The sequence below is a fragment of the Sceloporus occidentalis genome, unplaced genomic scaffold, assembly GCF_023333645.1.
Source record: "Sceloporus occidentalis isolate IW3139 unplaced genomic scaffold, rSceOcc1.0.p SCAF_1, whole genome shotgun sequence".
In the NCBI taxonomy this organism is placed as follows: domain Eukaryota; kingdom Metazoa; phylum Chordata; class Lepidosauria; order Squamata; family Phrynosomatidae; genus Sceloporus; species Sceloporus occidentalis.
Window position 1 is genome coordinate 90,430,538 of NW_028316981.1, and position 20,683 is coordinate 90,451,220.

Below are 20,683 nucleotides of genomic sequence, written 5' to 3' on the forward strand. Positions count from 1 at the left end.
TTTTTTACACCCTCATGCACACACACTTTTACCTATAACAGGGAAAGGTATTCAAGATCACTTGGCATGGATAGGTTATCCCACCACATGTACTGTTAGATACCAGAATTTAGCAAAACTAATCTGTGCATTAAAAAAAAGAGGCTTCAGTAAGCGGATAGCGAAAGCACTTCTGTATTGAGCCCCATGTATCAAAGAACAAAGAATTAAATAATTAAAAACATGTTGCTGAGTAAAACACACAGTGTTGCATATGTATACATTTAATACATTTTAAATTTTAATGTGTAATGTTAATTTTTTTAAATTGTTTAATTGATTTTAAAATTTTGTATCTACATTTTAATGCTTGTATTGTTTTTAACTTGCACTGTTTGAAATTCTTGTTAGACACCATAAGTCCCTATATCGGGAGAAAGGTGGGATATCATCGTTGTCGTCATCATACTCAGCACTCCATGTTATATCAGAACCTGTAAGTGTTTTTTTATACAAATTACTCCTGTCAAATCTGATGGAGATATTGTCAGTTTTAAAGCTGGAAAGAATAATTGATTCTAGGTCCTCTGGTAGTGTCACTCATCTATTCAGAGGGGAAATTATCTTCATGCTTCGCAGCAGCATACATGTGATTCTTACATGAAGACCTCAAATTTATGACCGGAGTATTGTTCAAAGCATTGAAATAAACCCTAGTGTTAATTTAACATGGTTTGGGTTCTTTTCAGAAATGACAAGTTATTTTCAGCCATTTTTGAAAGATCATTTCCCACAATTCAAAGCACATTCTATTATCTATTCTACTGTTATATGATAGAGTTGCCATATTCAATGCCAAGTCTGTCTTGACATAATTCAATCAGTCATTTCTAAAAGCTGTATTCCATCTTTTCAGTAAAAGATTCAAAGCAGTTTACATTTCAAAGCATTTTTAAAAAAAATCACTTACCTACAAACACTAGGACTTTAAGATTATCTCACTGGAAGAAATAATAGGAGAGAAAATAAACGGAGTGAACAGAGGAAATAATTAATTTGCATTGCAGTGTACACTGCCAACTGAGGTGGCAAGGTGCATTAATGCAACATAATGTGATGACATGCAGGAAAATAATAAGGTACTGCAAGTAAACCTTCCACTGAGGTCAGAGGCCTAAATCCAGTTACTAATCCCAACTAAAATGGTTCCATCAAATGAATAAGTTAAGTCACATCAGTTCAATTGATTTATTGGCTCTACTCCAGTTGAAACTAACAACTGGATTTAGGACAGAATATAAGATTATTATTATTATTATTATTATTATTATTATTATTATTGGTAAGCTGGTAAGTGTCTGTGTGGACCTTGAAATCACGGGATGTATAGCAACTGCATGAATTTAATAGGGTTTTCTTAGGCAAGAAAAAAACACAGGTAGTTTTGCCAGTTCCCACCTCTGAAATATAGCCTACAGCACCTGGTATTCATTGGTGGTCTCCCATCCAAATACTAACCAAAGCTGACCCTGCTTTGCTTCCAAGATCAGAGATCTTTGGGTATTTAGGCCCTGCAGAGTAAAAAAAAAATCCAACTAAAGGGCTGCGGTAGGGCGGAGTGTTCACACGCTCCGAAATCCTACCGCGTGACCTGGACACCATTTTGGTATGCGCCTGTCCATATGGGGTGCGCTGTGATGATGCATGTGTGTCACAGTGCCCAAATGGCGAAGGCCGGAAGGGGTGTCATGATGCCACACAGCTTACAATAGCTTTTTTTTTTTTGCTCCCAATAGGGAGCAGATTGTTGCCATGCTGTGCGGTTGCTGCGGCAACGATCCGGGGCCCGCCCATCTGTCGAGCCCCTAAATTTACAAAACTGAGGTTCTTATCATTTCACCATTAAACTTTCTTTTAACATTTTTAAATCTCATTCAACCAGTTTTCATAGTGGAATTGAAAATGGAAAAATGTTTTATTTTAAACAACTGATTTAAAGTGTGGCACATTTTCTTTATCCTTTTACTCCATGCTTGAGAATGAAGTAGAAAATAAATCTCATTGATGTACATGAAAAACTCAAGGTAGAAGTTATTCTAGTTTAAGAATTAATAAACACATGGTGGACATTTGTGTGGTATAAAGCCGTTCTTAACATTCCAGGTGAGTTGGATTCCTATCACAAGTTGGCAAAGTGTGGGCCTTATGGATGTTGTGGGACTGCAACTCCCCTCAGGCCTAGCAAGCATAGTAATAAGAAATTCTGGGACTGTAGTCCAACAACATCTAGCAAGACACATTTAGACCATCTGTTGTTTATGTCAGGGTGGACAAAGTTGGACCCTACGTACTAGCTATACTGTCCAATATCATCTGGAGGGCTGTGTATTCTTCAGGCTTGGCCCAAATGGCCACATGCTCACAGAAAAAAAAAGATATGTGATCATGGATGTGGTCTGAAACATTCTCTGTGGCAGCACTGTTCTTTGCAATCATGATAGCAGGAATTGCCATGGGCTGTTTTGTGGTCTGGTATTTCATGCGTCACTTGTCTTCATGCACATGCATGTTGTGCTAAATATGTTGCACTTTATAATTAGAAGAAGACTTATTTGTTTCATAATGTTCATGAGACTTTTTCCCAAATGAGTTGACTGTGCACTGGTTGCTCTGTTGACTCTAGTGTGACTCTGACTTTCTGTCTCTAGTGTGAAAGTTCACATGATTTTATAGTCCCTGTACAGCTGTTAAACATTGCTTCCCTCATGTTCTCAAAATGGAAAGGCCAAGTGTGATACTATGACCTGAGAGTTGTGGTTTGCATCCTTCCTCCCTATTACAGTTTCTGATAATGTTCTCATTGATTTAATAGATGCAGGCTTTGTTCAAACTTTGGAATGGCTGTGAGCCAGCTTGTCCCAAGAAACAACATGGAGGCAAATGCTGCTAGGATTTTGTTTTGTTTAAGCAAGGGGTAGGAGAAATCAAAGAGATTTTTGGAAGGGAGCTATGAATTGTGAATTGATTTTTGAGAAAAAAACTGTACTGGAACAACCATTTCTGAACATAATTTTGTAGTTTTTATATTATTTCAATATCTCAGAAGTGGTAGAATTCAAAGATATAGCCATGTTAGTTTGTAGAATTAGTATGTAGAGAGCTCTTGACGTTATCACACAGGGCAAAATTGGAAGTTTAAAGAGGTGGCAATGCAGGGTAAACCAGGGTTCAGGGACCAATTTGCAGCTGCTTTTCACATGATGCTGCAGCCAATCAGAGGAGAATCCAGGGAGAATGTGAGGTCAATCAGGAAATAAGTAAATTTCCAAAACTACAAGATTTACTTTTCCATTTTCCTTGCGAATTGGCTGCTCTCACGTAATGGCTGCTGTGTGAAAATGCAAGCCTCCAAATGCGTCCGGTTTCCTGATTTCGCAAGCTGTCTTGCTGTCCCTGGGAGAAACTTCTTAAAGGGATACACATAGACTTCCCTCACTCTCCCCGTTCTCTCCTCCTCTAATGGAGCCTCTCATGAAGGGCAGAGCGGCTGGTGGGAGAAGGCGGCGCTTTGGAAGTCCTCCTGGACAGGAGGGAGAAAGGGAGTACATGCCCTGGAAAAGGAGGGCATCGGGGAGTATCAGCCCTCACTGGAACCAGGCAGGTTTATGGAACCAGCCCCCTCCTCTCTCTCTCTCTCATGTGTGTGTGTGTGTGCACCTTTGTGTGGGGTTTTAGGAGTTTGCAAAGGGCAGCCTCTTTCTACCTTTCTCTGAAACACCTTTTGGGGCTTCTGTGGCAAAGAGGATCCCCCCCGCGCTATCCCCTCCCCTCCCTGGAGCATGTGTGTGTGTGCGTGCACTTGTGGAAATGACACTTTGGAGCATGCCCAGAAAATGTATTTATATGCTTGCAATGAGGATTTGTTTGTCTCCCTTTGATAGCCAAATTCGCATTGGGCCCACTTTAATGTGCTGTTAACCCCTTATTGTGCTCTGTGTGTGATAACCAATAGCAAATGGGCTTGCTTTTCTGGGATGCCACCACTTTAACCATTTTTGGGATGCAAGCACATAGGATCTACGTATGATAGACCTTTTGGAGGACTACGGAGAGGCGATACGAGCAGCTAAGAACTCGTTCTATGCTGCTCGTGTCGCGTCCGCGGAGTCGCGTCCAGCAGAGTTATTCAGGGTGGTCAGGGAGCTAACTCAGCTCCCTCCCGCCCCGAACCAGATCCTTGAACCTTCTAAGGCCTGCTGTGACCAATTTAACAACTTCTTCGCGGATAAAACCTCTCGGATAAGCGAAGGTCTTAACGCTGGCATTGGAGCAGAACCTAGGGTAGAGGCATCCAGAGCCTCCGTGGACTCCATTAAACTGGATCAGTTTGAGTTGGTAAGTACCGATGATGTGGACAAGATCCTCGGAAGTGTTCGGAAGACAACCTGCTCTCTCGATCCCTGTCCCTCATGGCTAGCAGCGCAGGGGGGACTGGCAGTAACTCTGTTACTGCAACGGATTATTAATACATCTCTGAGGGAAGGGCAATTTCCATCTGAGTTAAAATTGGCCATTGTAAAACCTTTATTAAAAAAGCCCTCCCTCGACCCCCTGGTATATAACAATTATCGGCCAGTCTCGCTGCTGCCATTTTTGGGGAAGGTGATCGAGAGGGCGGTTGCAATCCAGCTTCAGTCGGTCTTGGATGAAACGGATTATCTGGACCCATTTCAAACTGGCTTTCGGGCGGGTTACGGGGTTGAGACGGCCATGGTCGCCTTGGTTGATGATCTCCGTCTGGGCATTGACAGGGGAAGCGTGTCCCTGTTGGTGCTCTTGGATATCTCAGCGGCTTTCGATACCATAGACCATGGTATCCTTCTGGAACGCCTGGCAGAGGTGGGAATCGGGGGCACTGCGCTCCAGTGGTTCCGGTCCTACCTCTCTGGGAGGTTCCAGATGGTGCAGCTGGGAGACGAGTGCTCCGATAAGAGGGCCCTCACAACCGGGGTCCCTCAAGGAGCCATTCTGTCTCCCATGCTATTTAACATTTACATGAAACCGCTGGGAGAGATCATCCGGAGACATGGGGCGCGGGGTTATCAGTACGCTGATGACACCCAGATAGTCTTCTCTATGTCTCCGACTGATGCAGTGACCGAGGATGGCGTCTCTCCTCTCGTGGCATGCCTGGAGTCAGTAATGGGCTGGATGAGGAAAAACCGACTCAGCCTGAATCCAGAGAAAACGAAGGTACTCGTGATAGGTTCCCCTGGTCCAGGAATGGTGGTGGTTCCACCTGTCCTGAACGGGATCACGCTTCCTGTGAAGGACTCCGTGCGCAGTCTGGGGGTGCTTCTTGATTCGTCGCTTCACCTAACATCTCAGGTGAATGCGACGGTCAGGAACACCTGTTATCAGCTTCGGCTCATTCGCCAGCTGCGCCCATACCTGGCCCAGAGGGACTTTGAAACGGTGGTACATGCTCTGGTAACCTCTACATTGGATTTCTGCAATGCGCTCTACATGGGGCAACCCTTGTATCACACTCGGAAGCTACAGTTGGTACAGAATATGGCGGCCAGGCTGGTCACTGGTACTTCCAGGACCAGCCATATTACACCAGTGCTTAAAGAGCTGCACTGGCTGCCTATTCGCTTCCGGGCACAGTACAAGGTGTTGGTGATTACCTATAAAGCCCTACATGGCTTGGGCCCAGGATACCTGAAGGACCGCCTCTCCCCATACATTCCGCCCCACACCCTCAGAACTTCTGGGCAGCAATTACTTAGGGTCCCTGGGGCCAAACTCTCCTCTACTATGAGGAGGACATACTCCATCGTTGCCCCGACCCTTTGGAACACGCTGCCCACAGAGCTCCGCTTGGCCACCTCCCTGGCCCAGTTTAGAAGGGATTTAAAAACCCTTCTATTTCAAACTGCATTCCCCGAGTGAAGTCCCAGATGGCCTCCCTCTCTCCGCTGACGGCAAGACAGACGGCTGACCGGGGTTTTTTATATTGTTTTAAATTGTCTTATGTATGTATTGTTTTTACCATGTTGTTCACCGCCCTGATCAATGGAAGGGCGGTATATAAATAAAAGTTTTATTTATTTATTATTTATTATAAAGTCCTTTGAAGCTAACTGAAATAAAGAAGTTGGCAGTATGAGCTTTCGTAGACTTCAGTCTACTTCCTCAGATATAGTGGAGTGGAAACCAGGGACAGACATATATATGCCATTGGTATGTGAGAATGTCAGTTCAAATTCAGAATCCTTTGTGGCTGTTAGTGAACAAAGACATTGTGAACTGTCCAATATGTATGGAAATGAACTACAAAGGTAGACTGGAAAGAGGAACAGTAGATCTGGAATTCATCCATAAATTACAGTCCCTCAGCAGTAGATTGAACAGGGATAATGGCTTCATGACTCACTACACACATTTCAACACTATCTGACCCCATCCCCAGGGTGGGGGTGAGGGTGGTGTATGTAGGTCCTACACTCATCTATTCTTTTCACCTACAGTCCAGTTTCCAATGCCAAACTGGCCTTGCCTCTTTATTTCCATACACATTGGCCAGTTCTCAATGTCTTTGTTCACTAATGACCATAGTTAAAACTGGACTTGCTACTTCATTTCCATACACAAAGGATTTTGAATTTGAATTGACATGCTCACATACCAATGGCATATAGATGTCTGTCCCTAGTTTCCACTCCACTATATGCATCTGAGGAAGTAGACTGAAGTCTATGAAAGCTCATGCTGTCAACTTCTTTCTTTCAGTTAGTCTCAAAGGTGCTACAAGATCTTTCTACATATTAATATCTCAAAAGGTTTTTGAAACTGTAGCTCAGCTCTTTGGATGTCTCGTGTGTATGTTAATATTTCTAACCATGAATATATATCCTATGTAACTCAAAGAACCATTTGTAAAATCATGCCTTCCCACTGTAAAAGTGGCATGTGGGGCAGCGCAAATCACTGTATCTGGAAGAGGAAATTGCAGCAGCTTTTATGATCAAACTGGAATGTTTGCATGTCCACGGAGATTTGGATCCTAGTATTGTTCACAGATTGTTTAAATGTTTTATATAAAGAAAGAAAATGTATGTTCAATAATAATAATAATAATAATAATAAATTTTATTTGTATACCATTTTCCCTAGATCAAAACAGTTTACAGACTATCAGACTATAAAACTATTAAAAACATCTCATAAAAATAGATAAAAACAAGTAATACAATTATACAAATACAATCATTCATAGGGTAAGGCAGAGAATCGATAAAGTGCCTAGTATTCAGAAAGTTCAGGTACTATATATATCAGAAATGCTGGATTTACACACAAGAAAATTAAGGTACAGTGTACAGGTTCAGATTATGAAGGATTTTAAAATAATATATACAAAAATATGTTAGAATAATTTAATGCTTTGGGGCCTCTTGAAAAAATTTAAGACAAAAGTGGGTAAATTAAAGCCCTCCAAATGCTGTTGGATTGCAGTTGCTATCAGTCCTAGCTGAGAACTGCAGTCCAACAGCATATGGTAAATCACACAGACCATCCCAGGTTTAGGGCCTCTGCCTGTATTTCAGTATCCATTTCAGCTTTGGTTGTCTGTTTATCACTTCTTGATTTTGTGTTGTTGACCTTCCCTCAGAGGCCCCCAAGACTTTTCTCTTGTTTCGTCCTGTCAGTTTTCGACTCAAGCAGATTAAATGGCAATGGGCAGACCCAGCCAGCCAGCCAGCCTTTGCTTTGGTTTCTGTTGTGTGGCTGCAATGAGGAGGTGGGCTTGAGCAACCTTCATGCCTTCATGGATCCCCTGTGATGACATCACAGAGCTCCACAGATTAAGAACCACAGGAATAGAGAACAGGCCAAATTCCAATATACATTTAAAAAGCTTCTAACCCCCCCCCCCCAAAAAAAAAAAAAAGTTATTCAATATTAAGATTTGTTTCTATAAGGGATCAGAGCTGTCACTCTAGTTTCTGTTCTGAGGAGATGTCAGAATAGAGAACTTTTCACTGGAATGGAACAAGTACTAGCTAATTGTTGATTCTTGTAACACCTTGCAGTGTTCTGGCTTCCATGCTTGGATAAGCCTTTCCTCTTGTATCTGCTTGTGTGGTGGGAACCATAGTCAGCAGATATAGTGCCAGCCTAATAGTGCTAATTGTTTGTACAGCACCATGTTTCTGAGTACTACCTTCATTTTCTTCATGCATGCAGGATTTTAAGGAGCTGTGACTGAATTCTTAATGCTACCGAGACACAGTAATTGGCACCAATTAAATTGCTACATTCATGTTTGAATTGCTTTAACTGGCGCGACACACTGTCTTATTTATACTGAAAGTATGTTTGCTTGTGGTTTGCTTTGAATCAGGGCCAGGAGAAACTAAACCATCTTGAGCCTCTTTCTCTGAAAGCATCATTCAAACATTTGCAAACTGGGCACCTTCTCAATTTCAGGGTACTGATCTTTAAAAAATGTATTATTATTTTTTTGGCCCAGGACAAGCTGTAAAATAGAAGACCTGCTTGTCTTAGACTTGGGAATGCATTTTTATGCCTTTTTTATTTTTATGCTGCCCCCATTCCTTAAGATTTTTCTTTTCCAGACCTGGGAACTTTCCAAGACATAGTTGCAGCAAGGAGAATAATTCTTTAATTTGGGGAAACCAAGACATTAACTGTTTAGTCCCTAGAGATCCAGATATCAGAGCTTGATTTAAAATCTCCAATTCTAATATAGTGCATTTAGTGGATTAGGGGGAAAAGTGTAACTTGATATCTGATTGGCTGTAGATTATGTTCCAGGTAAGCATTGAGAGGCAAACCAGGTTTTGTTCCTCTAGTCTAGGCATACCATATGAGCAGATTAACAAGAACTGTTGCTGACCTGTACTTATGTGTAGTTGATAAAAGGTGGAAGTCACATGGCCTGTGGCAACTGAAGGGTAAACTGTATTAAGTAGCCTTGAGCCCCATACAATAAAAGGCAGGCAATAAATAAACTGATAATAAGAATAATAAACAGTATCTGTAGTACCCCTCCTTTCCAAGTTTAAAGGCTTTTACTTCTGATAGACCATTCTCTACCCCTCTCCCCAACCCAATTTCCCTGTCCCTCCTTGGCTTTCTCTAGTTTTACAAGATTTTTCTGTTTCTGGATGTTTTGTTGTGATTGTTTTGCTGCCTGCCCGTTTTGGGATAGAATCCAAAGTTAAGTTCATGTTGTGTTGTGCTATTTCTTTGTCAATTTCCCCATGACTCTTCCAAAGTATTTTCTCCCTTGAATAATTAGTATTCATGTCAGTTTGGAGCAGAGTTGCACTTCTGCTTCAAATTCCCATTCAAAATCATTCCCAGAGCTACTTCCATATATACCTAAGGGAAAACAGACAGGTATTATCTAGTTACTGTGTCCCATTAGTTTGATTGCAGTTTAGTGCAAAACATAACAAAGTATTCTGTTTGACATTTTACAAGAAAGCTAGAATTTCTGTGAGTGTGGCTGATGGTATGCCAGGCTTGGAATAAGTATGACTTGGCTTGTTTCCCGTCTTTTCTTCTTGTGGTTTTCATTTCCCTGAAAGATTGAGAGGCTTGTGGAACTAACAGAATTTTCTTTGTGTAGTGCCTTGGAGGCGCTCACGTGCACACACATACACACACACACAGAGTGACTGTTATTGCTGCTATAGAGAACTGAGCTTTGATGAGAATGCAGCTGCTAACAAAGTGGTTATTTCAGCAGTATTTGCATTTTCTGTGTCGCACAGACACAGACACACAGACAAACACACAAAGCAAAGGCACTTACATTTGTTTCCAGAAGTAAGTCAGGTGTTACGATGGAGATCCCTTGTTTATCCTGTATGATAGATATACCCAGTTCTAATAAGGTAAGCCTGAAAGCTGTAGGATGGAAGAAAGAGAGAAGAATGAAGTATATACAGTTCTCCCTCCATATTCACAGGGGTTAGGGGAATGAGACCCCCGCGAATATGGAAAAATAGTGAAGAACTCCACCCCCACTTAGAAGCCAGTTAAAGGGAAGGGTGAGCGGGGGAAGGGGAGCAGCACTGTGCACTTCTTCCCCCCCCTCCTGTTCCTTTAATTGGTTCCCTGCCCTTTCTCCTCCCCATCCTTTCCCTGGGCATCCCAAGGAGAGGATGGGGAAGAGAAGGCAAGAGGTGCCTTGGCCCCTCGGAGACCCTTCTCCTTCCCAACTCTCTCCTAGGTCAGTCTAGGGAGACTATCGGTCAAGAGAAGGCAAGAGGTGCCTTGGCCTCTCCGAGACCCTTCTGCTCTCAGATCCTCTCCTCGGGCTGCCTAGGCAAAGGATTGGGGAGGAGAAGGGTCATGGAGGGGGGCAAGGCACCTCCTGCCTTCACCTCCCCGATCTCTCCCTGCACTTCCCAAGGAGAGATTGGGCAGAAAAAGGACAGAGGAATGCTGGCATTAGTGGCCTTGACCTTGCAAATAATCAAAATCACGAGTTTTAAGGCCATGAATATGGAGAGCCAACTATATTACTTATTTATACAATAGAAAAGTGAAACAAGAATCCCCAAAGCCAGTGTAGAACCGATTTCACCTATCTTTGTCCACATTTATATGGACCATAGCAACTAATAAAAAAGGATGTCTGTTGGCACCATGGATAATCTATGGTTCTTTCAAGAGAGTTCTGAAAATAAATCCTTGCCATAAATAAAAAAAAGATGAACATTGTGGTGCATTTCCCAATGCATTGTCAGTGAATGGTTTTATAATTTTTAATTAAAAATATCTCCGTATGTTGGAAATAACAAACAATAAACAAAAAAAGTTGTATCTGTTAACATCAGCTTTAGAAGGCTTGCCCTCTCACTGTTAAAGTGGAGCTAGAGACTCTGAACGCAGGTCGAGAATTTGAATATGTGTTTGTTGTGTGTGTTGTGCATTTGTGTGTGTGTGTGTGTGCACGCGCAAACAAAAAGGGATAGTACCTGCCACTGGGAACTCACAATAACAGAACAGGGAGAAGTTATATGCCAATTGCCCAGACAGTGCGACAGTCAGGCAGGCTGGGAGCCCAAGATGATGCCTGAGCCAAAATTAGCTCATGCTTGAGCTGGGTTGGCCAGACCATAAAAGACTGTGCAGGTGGGCCAGTCACAGCTGCCCAAGCTTGTGGAGTCCACCTCCCTCCCACAACCAAACCTGGAAAAGTCAACTCTACACCAGGGCTTCCCCTTGTTATTTTAGAGTGTTCCAGTCATCTTCATACCTGCTAGTTGTGACAAATCAGCATGTAAGAAGTCTGACCACAAGGAGTGGATCCTCTTACAATAAAACAAAGAATGGGGCACTTGTCAACATAGAAGTGAGAAGAAAAGAAAAACCAGGAAGGATTAAAAACTATACCATGATAACAAAGATAAAATTTCTTACCCCCAAATGGGCAACAGGCATGTGCCTGGGAAAGTACAGGTTGGGTCTCTATTATCTGAAATGTTCTGGACTAGAAGTACATATATGTACACAATGATATATCTTGGATATGGGACCCAAGTCTAAACACAAAATTCATTTATGTTTCATATACAGTGGACCCTTGTTATACACTGGGGTTTGGTTCCAAGATTCCCCGTGGATAACAAAATCCGTGGATGCTCAAGTCCCATTAAATATAATGACATAGCAAAATGATGTCCCTTATAAAAAATGGAAAATCAAGGTTTGGTATTTGAAATTTATACTTTTTTTGAACATTTTCAAACTGTGGATGCTTGAATCTGTGTATAAAAAATCCGTCTATAAGAAGCGCTGACTGTACACCTTATGCACATAGCTTGAAGGTATGCCATGAGTCACTCATTCTGAGATCAGAACGAACATCCTTGACCATATAGCCGGACACTTTGTTCTGACCTCAGAGTGAGTGATTTGCCTCTGTCACTCTGGCCATGGCAAGCAGTACAGTCAAACACATTTTAAACAGCTGCCTGAATTTGGGATGGAGGGCTCCCGATCTTCCAAGAAGATTCAGAGCAAACAGTGAGTTTTAAAAATATGTTTTCAGAGGAATATACCCCAGGTTTGGCACTGAATAGGTGGGATGTCATCTGGACGGTTTGTGCCAGACCCAGGTATTGGACCTTGCATCGTCCAGATGCCATGCCAAGAGGAAGAAGGGAGGCCAGTTTATTTGACCCATGAAGATAGGGCCTTAGTTTGCAACACATACAAAGAGCTTGCACGGGACCTTTCTTTTATAGGATTCCCAGCTGCAAAGACAGAGTGCAAGACATGCATAATTTATGCACACATAGCCTCTCTTTAGAATCTACTTATCTAGTAGAAGTGGTAGGGCTGATATGCACTGTCTTCCTCCCACATGGACACTGTTGGAATTTGCTCGTAGTTAAGTCTTCAGTCTTTAGTTGCAAAACTTAAGTGATCATACCAAGTACATAAAGAAAACATCACTCCTACTCACTCCTTCTCACCAATTGGTCTCCCCCCACTCAAGTATTTCTTAGGAAAACATTGTTCTTTAATTAATCAAGGATGATGGATCACAGCCTCCTAGCAGCATCTTACAGCATGAAAAAAATTGTTATCCTTTAAAAAGCCTTCTCCTTACATTTATATGAACTCATTTTTCTATCCAAATTTATAATTTTTTTCTTTCTCTCTTTTTTAAAAAAGAGAGAAAAAAGTAAAAAAGTTTTTCTCCCAATCAAATGAATTTGACTCAAAGCCCCTTTCCCCCACAGATGAAAATGCATTGGGAGCTTCCTCATGGTTCAGGATGGTTCTTGTTTGTTTGCATGTAAATAACTGTCTCCATTGATATAAAGTTATTGTCTTGCTGCCTGCTGCTGTTCACTTGGTGGCTGCCTTTTGTCAGACTTTTGTGAATGCTGCCAAGCAAAATCACAGGTGATTTGGGCTTGGGCCAATACATCTTGAGGCAAAAGTGTCATAATGAGTAAAGGTGCATGGTTGTACTTTTAGATCAGTCATTGGTGCCTGATGCGATGCTGAAAATCCCACAAGAAGCATTCCTTATCTCTGGCAGTATACAAACAAGAGTATTCAGTTAAGTGATTAACAGTCTGCTACCCTTCCATGCCATCCTCATGAAGGGTTGGCTCAGGATAGTGTGCAAACTGGCAGGAAAAGAGCTCCAGACCAATGCCAATCTATGTGGACTCATAGGTGGAGGTGTAGGAAACGCACATTCATTTCTGAAAATCAAAGGATAAGAGATAAGTTTTATGTTAGAAGTTAGGAGTTGTAGATGAGCTGCATGCATGCTAGGAAGGAGAAGGAGAACAAGAGGTTGGTCATGGGCACACACCTCTAGAAGCTTCATGTGGGTGGATTCTAAGAGCAGAAGCCTCTGTGCTGTGAGAAGATCAATCTAGTTCTTGCTTCTTATTTTGTTCTCCCTGCTCTGTCTTCAGATACATTGGTCCACATCCTCTGTGCTTGTACCTTCCAGATACACAGAGCTATTTTCCCACGAGCAGTTCCAAGTTTTCTTGCTATTAAGAAGCAACCAGAATGCACCATGGGGCTGTTCTTTAATATGAAACTGGGGGCAGAGGAAGCAAGTGCAGTTACTGGGGTGAATAGTCTAAGACTTATTTATAGCACTGGCACTTTGCCAAACAGATGTTTTGTTTTATTTTTAACTCAACGTTGGGAGCTTCTTTTTTTCCTGATTCGTCCACATACCCCCAAGTAGGATTGTTGTGAGGTGATGGGCACAAGGGAGCATGCTATGACTTGACCGTATATCCTCCTTTCAAAGCTGGGAATAGAGATGCTTTGTGTTCCCCTAAAGAAATCTGGTGAATAGACTTATCAGCACATTCTCAGGGGATCATACATGACTCTGTCCATTCACAAACCCAGCTGTGTTCACAGGCCCTCCTTCCCTCCCTCTGTAAGTCACAAACCAGATTTGGGATGCTGACCAGGGTTGTAGGCTATGGAGTGGTGGCAATGACAAAATGAGATCATTATCACCTCCAACAACAGTTATAGTTCTCCAAATGAAATTTTCCTCCAGGGCCCAAATTATCAGCATTGCTGCAATATAATGCTTCAATCAAGCATTTAGAAATATAGTTTAGCATTCAAAAAGTTCAAGTTAAAGTAACTAAGGGAATGTGAATTCAGCAAATGCAAGGGTTCTGAGTGGGAACAATTTTCAATGCCTCACTCGCCACAGTGCTAGAAATTTGGAGAAAATTTCATAGGAGAGGGAAGAATTCTTTTGGGGGGGCAGTTACCTCCCCCCATAGCTACACCCCCCCTCTTGACCTGCAATATGACACTGATATGTCTAAAAGCAGAAGAATTTAAAAAGATGACTCTGTATACACAAATTTATAGTGAACCATTGTGAACCTCAGAGACAGACTGTTTTGTTATGAGAAAATAATTAAAATCAGAAGTGCTGAGTCACACAACTGGGGTAATGCATACTACAGAAAAGCATCCATAATTGTTTCCAATAGTCATTTCCTCTATTGTAACTGTGTTGCTTATTACTAGCATTTTCCAAGCATTTTGAAAGGTCAGACACCCTGCAGTGAGCAATGAACATCTGGAAAACGACAGCTGTTTCACATAGCGATCCCTTCATATAGCATGTGAATGCATGTGTCCACATAGAGTCTCTCCAAATGGCATGTGGATGTTCACTTCTACTATGTCTGTGGCTCATTAAAACTGTGGCTATCGATTACTGTAGTCAAACTTCAGAAGTATGCTTCATTTCTGAACAGGCCATGTGGTTGCCTGAACTACATCTTGTTTTGATAGGAGAGTATCTTCTACCCTACCACCAGATTAGGAGGGAAAGGTGAGACTGTGTGGAGTGCATGACTATTTTCAGCAGAAGGGAATGTCCTAGCCAACTGGAGAGGAGCAGCCCAGGATAAAGGCAGTTGTTCCGCTCTGCCCAATGGTTGGGCCAGACCTGCTGCAGGGCTGTCTGTCCAAAGTAATACATACCAGGATGTGGCACAGGACTTTTTTTTTAATGGAACTGATTTCCTGAAGAACCCTGATTCCATGAGGCATGAAGTGTTTTTCCCACAGTAAATCAAATGAAAACCCATCTTGGCTACATATCCTTGTGTCACTAATAGGAATGGAGAGAATGAAGAAGGAGAGGTAGTTTGTGTCAATCCAGATTTTTCTTTTATTGCTCTAAATATCAGAGAGAGAATTTGGTGAGAAAGCAGACAGACAGACATATTGTGGGCTTGATCCACAGTTTCTTACTGCCAGCAAAACCTGTTATGGGCACAGTACAAGAGATTATCTATCAGCCAGCACATTCTTGTGCAGTATGAAAGCCTCTCAGTCCTCATGATTGATCACCATGTTTAGTGCAAGAAACAAAGTTCTTTCTTTTGTTTCCACTGCTAGCCTTTGTCTATAGTTATGGCTGTTATTTTATATTCTAGGCATCACTTACATTTGCTGTAATTTTTTTTACTACTGCATTATATAATATATCCAAATGATGTGAAGAAATGAGTTTCAAACAAGAGCAAGATTCAGTCTGGTGCTTGACAGGGGTGAGGGGAAATCACCTTTCTATGTCACCGTTCTTTTTACCAATGTTTAAGTCAAGAACTATCAAGCTGTTATCTGCTTATCAAGCTGCTCTCCCCACAGTCTTTCTTATTCCTTCTATTCTTTTTCCCTCCCTTCCCTAGCTCTTTCTGCTCCTTTTCATTCTCATGTTTTTTTCTTTCCATCCACCTCCACATCAGTGGCATGACTGTGTGTGTGTGTGTGTGTGTGTGTGTGCGCGTGCGTGTGTGTGCAGTGGTGTAGCCTGCATTGGGTGACACCCTAGAAATGGGGTGACACCCCGTTGGGACCTCCCCTTACGCTCCCCCCTTGCACCATCCTCTTGCACATTCCCACCCTTACTGGGCTCCCCTGTGTGCAATCCCACCCTCCCCGCACTTTCCTGCACTCACCCTTGTGTGCTTCCACTCTCTACATACTGTCCTATGTGTGCTGTCCCCATGCTGTTTGAAACTAGGTGGCATGGGGGGAATACTCCCCCCCAGAAACCTTGCCCCTGGAAGCCTCGCCCCCTGCACCAGGTGGCATGTGGTGCAAGGATACCACTGCTCTCCATATCTCCTCATTCTCCTCTCCCCATGTATCAGGCAGCAGGAATTCTCCCCCCTCTCTCTCTTTCTCTCCCTGTCTCTGAACTGTTTGAAGAGTAATGGTTTCTGCAGAAGAATGTAGAACCTGGAGTTGTCTATAGGCTCTATGCAGAAATTAATCTCTAAAACCTAATGTCTAAAGAGAGTGTGCTGGCTATAGATAGATTTTAATGTACTACTATTTATTAAATCCTTGCTTAAAATAACCTTGAGATGTAAACCCTGGGATTCCCAAAATTCTCTCACACAATTTTACATGGTTAGTTTTCTTAGACTTGCAATTATGGTGGAAACATGTACACACTTTTCATTAGCATGGAAGATGTTTTAAAACTTTTATGGAGTTTATCACACGAGAGAAATTTCTCTTAATTTCGAATGAAAAGAAAGTGGGGCCAGAATGCATTCACGTGAATTCACTAGTTCAGCGAATTTACGTGAATTTGAATTGTGTTCGAACTGACTTCCCATTACCTGAAATTGTGTGAGATCACCGCTCATGCAATAACGTGAAACCCCATGATTGCGTTTGGATTGCCATTGGATTACCCTTCCAATTTCCCTTGTCTGATAACGTCCATAGTCTTTCCTTGCTGGTGCAAAAGCACTACTCTTTATAAATGACAGTTTCATTTAAACTAAAGCACAGTGAGATATAAAACCAGAACATTGGCTGGAATTCTGCTTGTTACTCCCAGCTAGAGTAGGGCCATTGAATAAATTATTGAATGATGAGTCAACATATAGGATAAATCCAGTTGATTCAAAGGGTCTAGTCTAGTCGGAGCTAACAATGAGATTTAGGACATTATCACATGTGGCTTTTAAACCATGTTTAGAGCTGGAGAAAACTGGCTTTGGTGATACTTATCATATACTTATCATATAACCACACCTCTGATCCATACCTGCTATACTCCCAAAGTGCAGTTACAGCTTCTCTTTACACTAATGGAGGAAACCCATCAGAGCTCACTATCATGCTAATCCCAAAGTGTGCTAGGGCAGTTGCAATATTGGCAGTTGCATAGTGTCAATGTATCCTCATCTTCCCCTGTTCTCCCTCGCTCTGTATTCCTACACAGGCTGATGCCCTGTACTTATTTTTCTGTTTCTTTTCTTTTTAAAAAAGCTTAATTTGGAAAAGTAGAGTTCCAGAATTGTGTGAAAAAGTTAAATTAAAAAAAATAATAATTAAAAAACTCTGAAAGGCATCCTGAGTAGGGTATAGGACAGGGAGGGGGTTAAGGGAAACTTAGGATGAGACTGCCATGGCAGAAGCAGCCCCAGTCGTATGATTGAGAAGATGGGCAATAATTGCTCACAAATAGATTTAATTAGGTTTTATTTGATAAGCATGATTGTGACAAGAATGGGGCTCATGCAGTAATGTACTTAGGCATGTAATCTATTAAACCTTTAAGCAAAAAACTAAAAAAAAATAGGGAAGAGCACAAGCCTGACTTCATGGGCTTTATGGGTGTTCCATAAACTGGGTATAGATACTGACAGTGCCCTCTGTCTTGTTTCATTCATATATGCTTTCACCCGAGATGGGATACAAAAAATAACATTTCCAGATTTTGGAGATTTTGAAGAGTGAGCAGGATGATATGAAAAGGGTTGTTCCAGATCTCTCCTGTGCTTAATCTGTCTAGGACTTTATGACCAAAAACTTTAAATTGTGTCTGAAAACTGATTAGCAAAACTCCAGTGGTTCACGCTCCAGGGAACGGTGTACCTTACCTCTTCACTTAATGGTAAACCATTCTCCCCACTTCTAGACCACCAGGTTTCCCTGGCATAGTATGCCTAAACAATTGTGTCCTGGAGAAACTGAAGTTTAAGAAGATAATTCTAATATAGGTATAATTCAACCTGTATTCAACTAAGACTTCTGTTACTGTGGCCAACACTAATGTTTCCTCTTTCAAGAGAATTGATGGCATGGCAGAATAGGTCTCTTTAACAAGTTCATAATCATAGAATCATAGAGTTCGAAGAGACCGCATGGGCCATCTAGTCCAACCCCCTCCCATGCAGGAAATCCAAATCAAAGCATCCCCAGCAGACGGCCATCTAGCCTCTGCTTAAAGACCTCCAAGGAAGGAAACTCCACTACACTCCGAGGGAGTGTGTTCCACTGATGAACAGCCCTTACTGTCAGGAAGTTCTTCCTAATGTTGAGGTGGAATCTCTTTTCCTGTAGCTTGCATCCATTGTTCCGGGTCCTGTTCTCTGGAGCAGCAGAAAACAAGCTTGCTCCCTCCACAATATGACATCCTTTAAAATATTTAAACAGGGCTATCATATCACCTCTTAACCTTCTCTTCTCCAGGCTAAACATCCCCAGCTCCCTGAGTCGTTCCTCATAGGGCAAGGTTTCCAGACCTTTCACCATTTTAGTCGCCCTCCTCTGGACACGCTCCATTTTCTCAATGTCCTTTTTGAATTGTGGTGCCCAGAACTGGACACAATATTCTAGGTGGGGCCTGACCAGAGCAGAATACAGTGGCACTATTACTTCTCTTGGTCTAGACACTATACTTTTATTGATGCAGCCTAAAATTGCATTGGCCTTTTTAGCTGCCACATCGCACTGTTGACTCATGTTCAACTTGTGGTCTACTTGGACTCCCAGATCCCTTTCACATGTAGTTTCATTCAGCCAGGTGTCCCCCATCCTATATCTGTGCATTTTATTTTTCTGCCCTAAGTGCAGTACCTTACATTTCTCTGTGTTGAATTTCATTTTGTTAGCTTTGGCCCAGCTTTCTAGTCTATTCAGATCATTTTGAATGTTCATCCTGTCCTCTGGAGTATTAGCTATTCCTCCCAATTTGGTGTCATCTGCAAATTTGATAAGTATGCTCCCAATTCTGTCATCCAGGTCATTGATAAAGATATTGAATAACAATGGGCCCAGGACAGAGCCCTGTGGGACCCCACTGGTCACTTCTCTCCAGGCTGAAAAAGAGCCATTGTTGAGCACCCTTTGGGTTCGGCCGGTCAACCAATTACAGATCCATTTAACAGTTACTTTGTCTAGCCCACATTTTAGAAGCTTGTTTGCAAGAATGTCATGGGAAACCTTGTCAAAGGCCTTACTGAAATCAAGATATACTATATCCACAGCATTTCCTTCATCTACCAAGCTGGTAATTTTATCAAAGAAAGAGATCAGATTTGTCTGGCATGACTTGTTTCTCTGAAACCTGTGTTGACTTTTTGAGATTATGACATTGCCTTCTAGATGTTCACAGACTCTCTGTTTAATGATCTGCTCTAGAATCTTTCCTGGTATTGATGTCAGACTAACTGGACGATAATTGTTGGGATCCTCTTTTTTCCCCTTTTTGAAGATGGGGACAACGTTTGCCCTCCTCCAGTCTGCTGGGATTTCTCCTGTTTTCCAGGAGTTTTCAAATATTATTACCAATGGCTCCGATATTACATTTGCCAGTTCTTTTAGTACCCTTGGATGTAGTTCATCTGGTCCTGGAGACTTAAATTCATTTAGATTAACAAGGTATTCCTCTACTATCTCTTTACTTATTCTGTGCTGAAATTCCCCTATTCTGTCCTCTGCTTCATTATCCTCAGGTTGAGCACCCTTTGCCTTTTCTGAGAAGACTGAGGCAAAGAAGGTGTTGAGTAATTCTGCCTTTTCTCTGTCTTCTGTTAGCATTTTGCCATCTTCTCCACTCAGTGGCCCTACCATTTCCTTCTTCTTCCTTTTGCTGCAGACATATCCAAAAAATCTCTTTTTATTCTTTTTAAATTCTCTAGGAAGCCTGAGTTCATTCTGCGCTTTAGCTTTTCTGACTTTACCCCTACAAATGCCTGCTATTTCTTTGAATTCCTTTTTTATGATTTCCCCCTTTTTCCATTTCTTGTACATGTTCCGTTTCAAACTTAGCTCGGTTGAAAGTTCCTTAGTCATCCACCCTGGTTTCTTGAGACACCTCCCATTTTTCTTTCTCACTGGAACTGTTTGAAATTGTGCCTTCAGTATCTGTCGTTTGAGAAACTCCCATCCATCTTGAACGCCCTTCCCTTTTAGTATTTCTGACCACGGGATCACCCTCAATACTTCTCTAAGTTTACTGAAATCCGCTCTCCTAAAGTCTAGAATGTGTGTTTGACTATGCCTGGCTTCTCCTTTCCATTGTATAACAAACTCCAGGAGAACATGGTCACTTCCACCTAATGATCCCACCACTTGCACCCCATTAACCAAGTCATCCTTGTTGGTTAGGATCAGATCCAAAATAGCTGACCCCCTTGTTGCCTCTTCCACCTTTTGGACCATGAAATAGTCTTCCAGGCAAGTGAGGAATGTGCAAGACCTTGAGGATTTTGCTGAGTTTGACTTCCAGCAACTATCAGGATAGTTGAAGTCGCCCATCACTACTACATCTCTCTTTTCTGACTGTGTGGTCATCTGTTCTAGAAAGATATCATCCAATTCCTCA

The 20,683-nt window shown here is 42.0% G+C and overlaps 1 protein-coding gene across 1 annotated transcript in view; it reads left to right on the forward strand.

Moving 5' to 3' along the window:
* LOC149321797 (platelet-derived growth factor receptor beta-like) overlaps positions 1–20,683 on the forward strand; it is a 119,446-nt gene that overhangs the window by 11,218 nt on the left and 87,545 nt on the right. Inside the window, exon 2 of the mRNA XM_089528697.1 lies at positions 391–475. The gene's annotated coding sequence lies outside the window, so the exon portion shown is untranslated. The remainder of the gene's footprint in view (positions 1–390; positions 476–20,683) is intronic.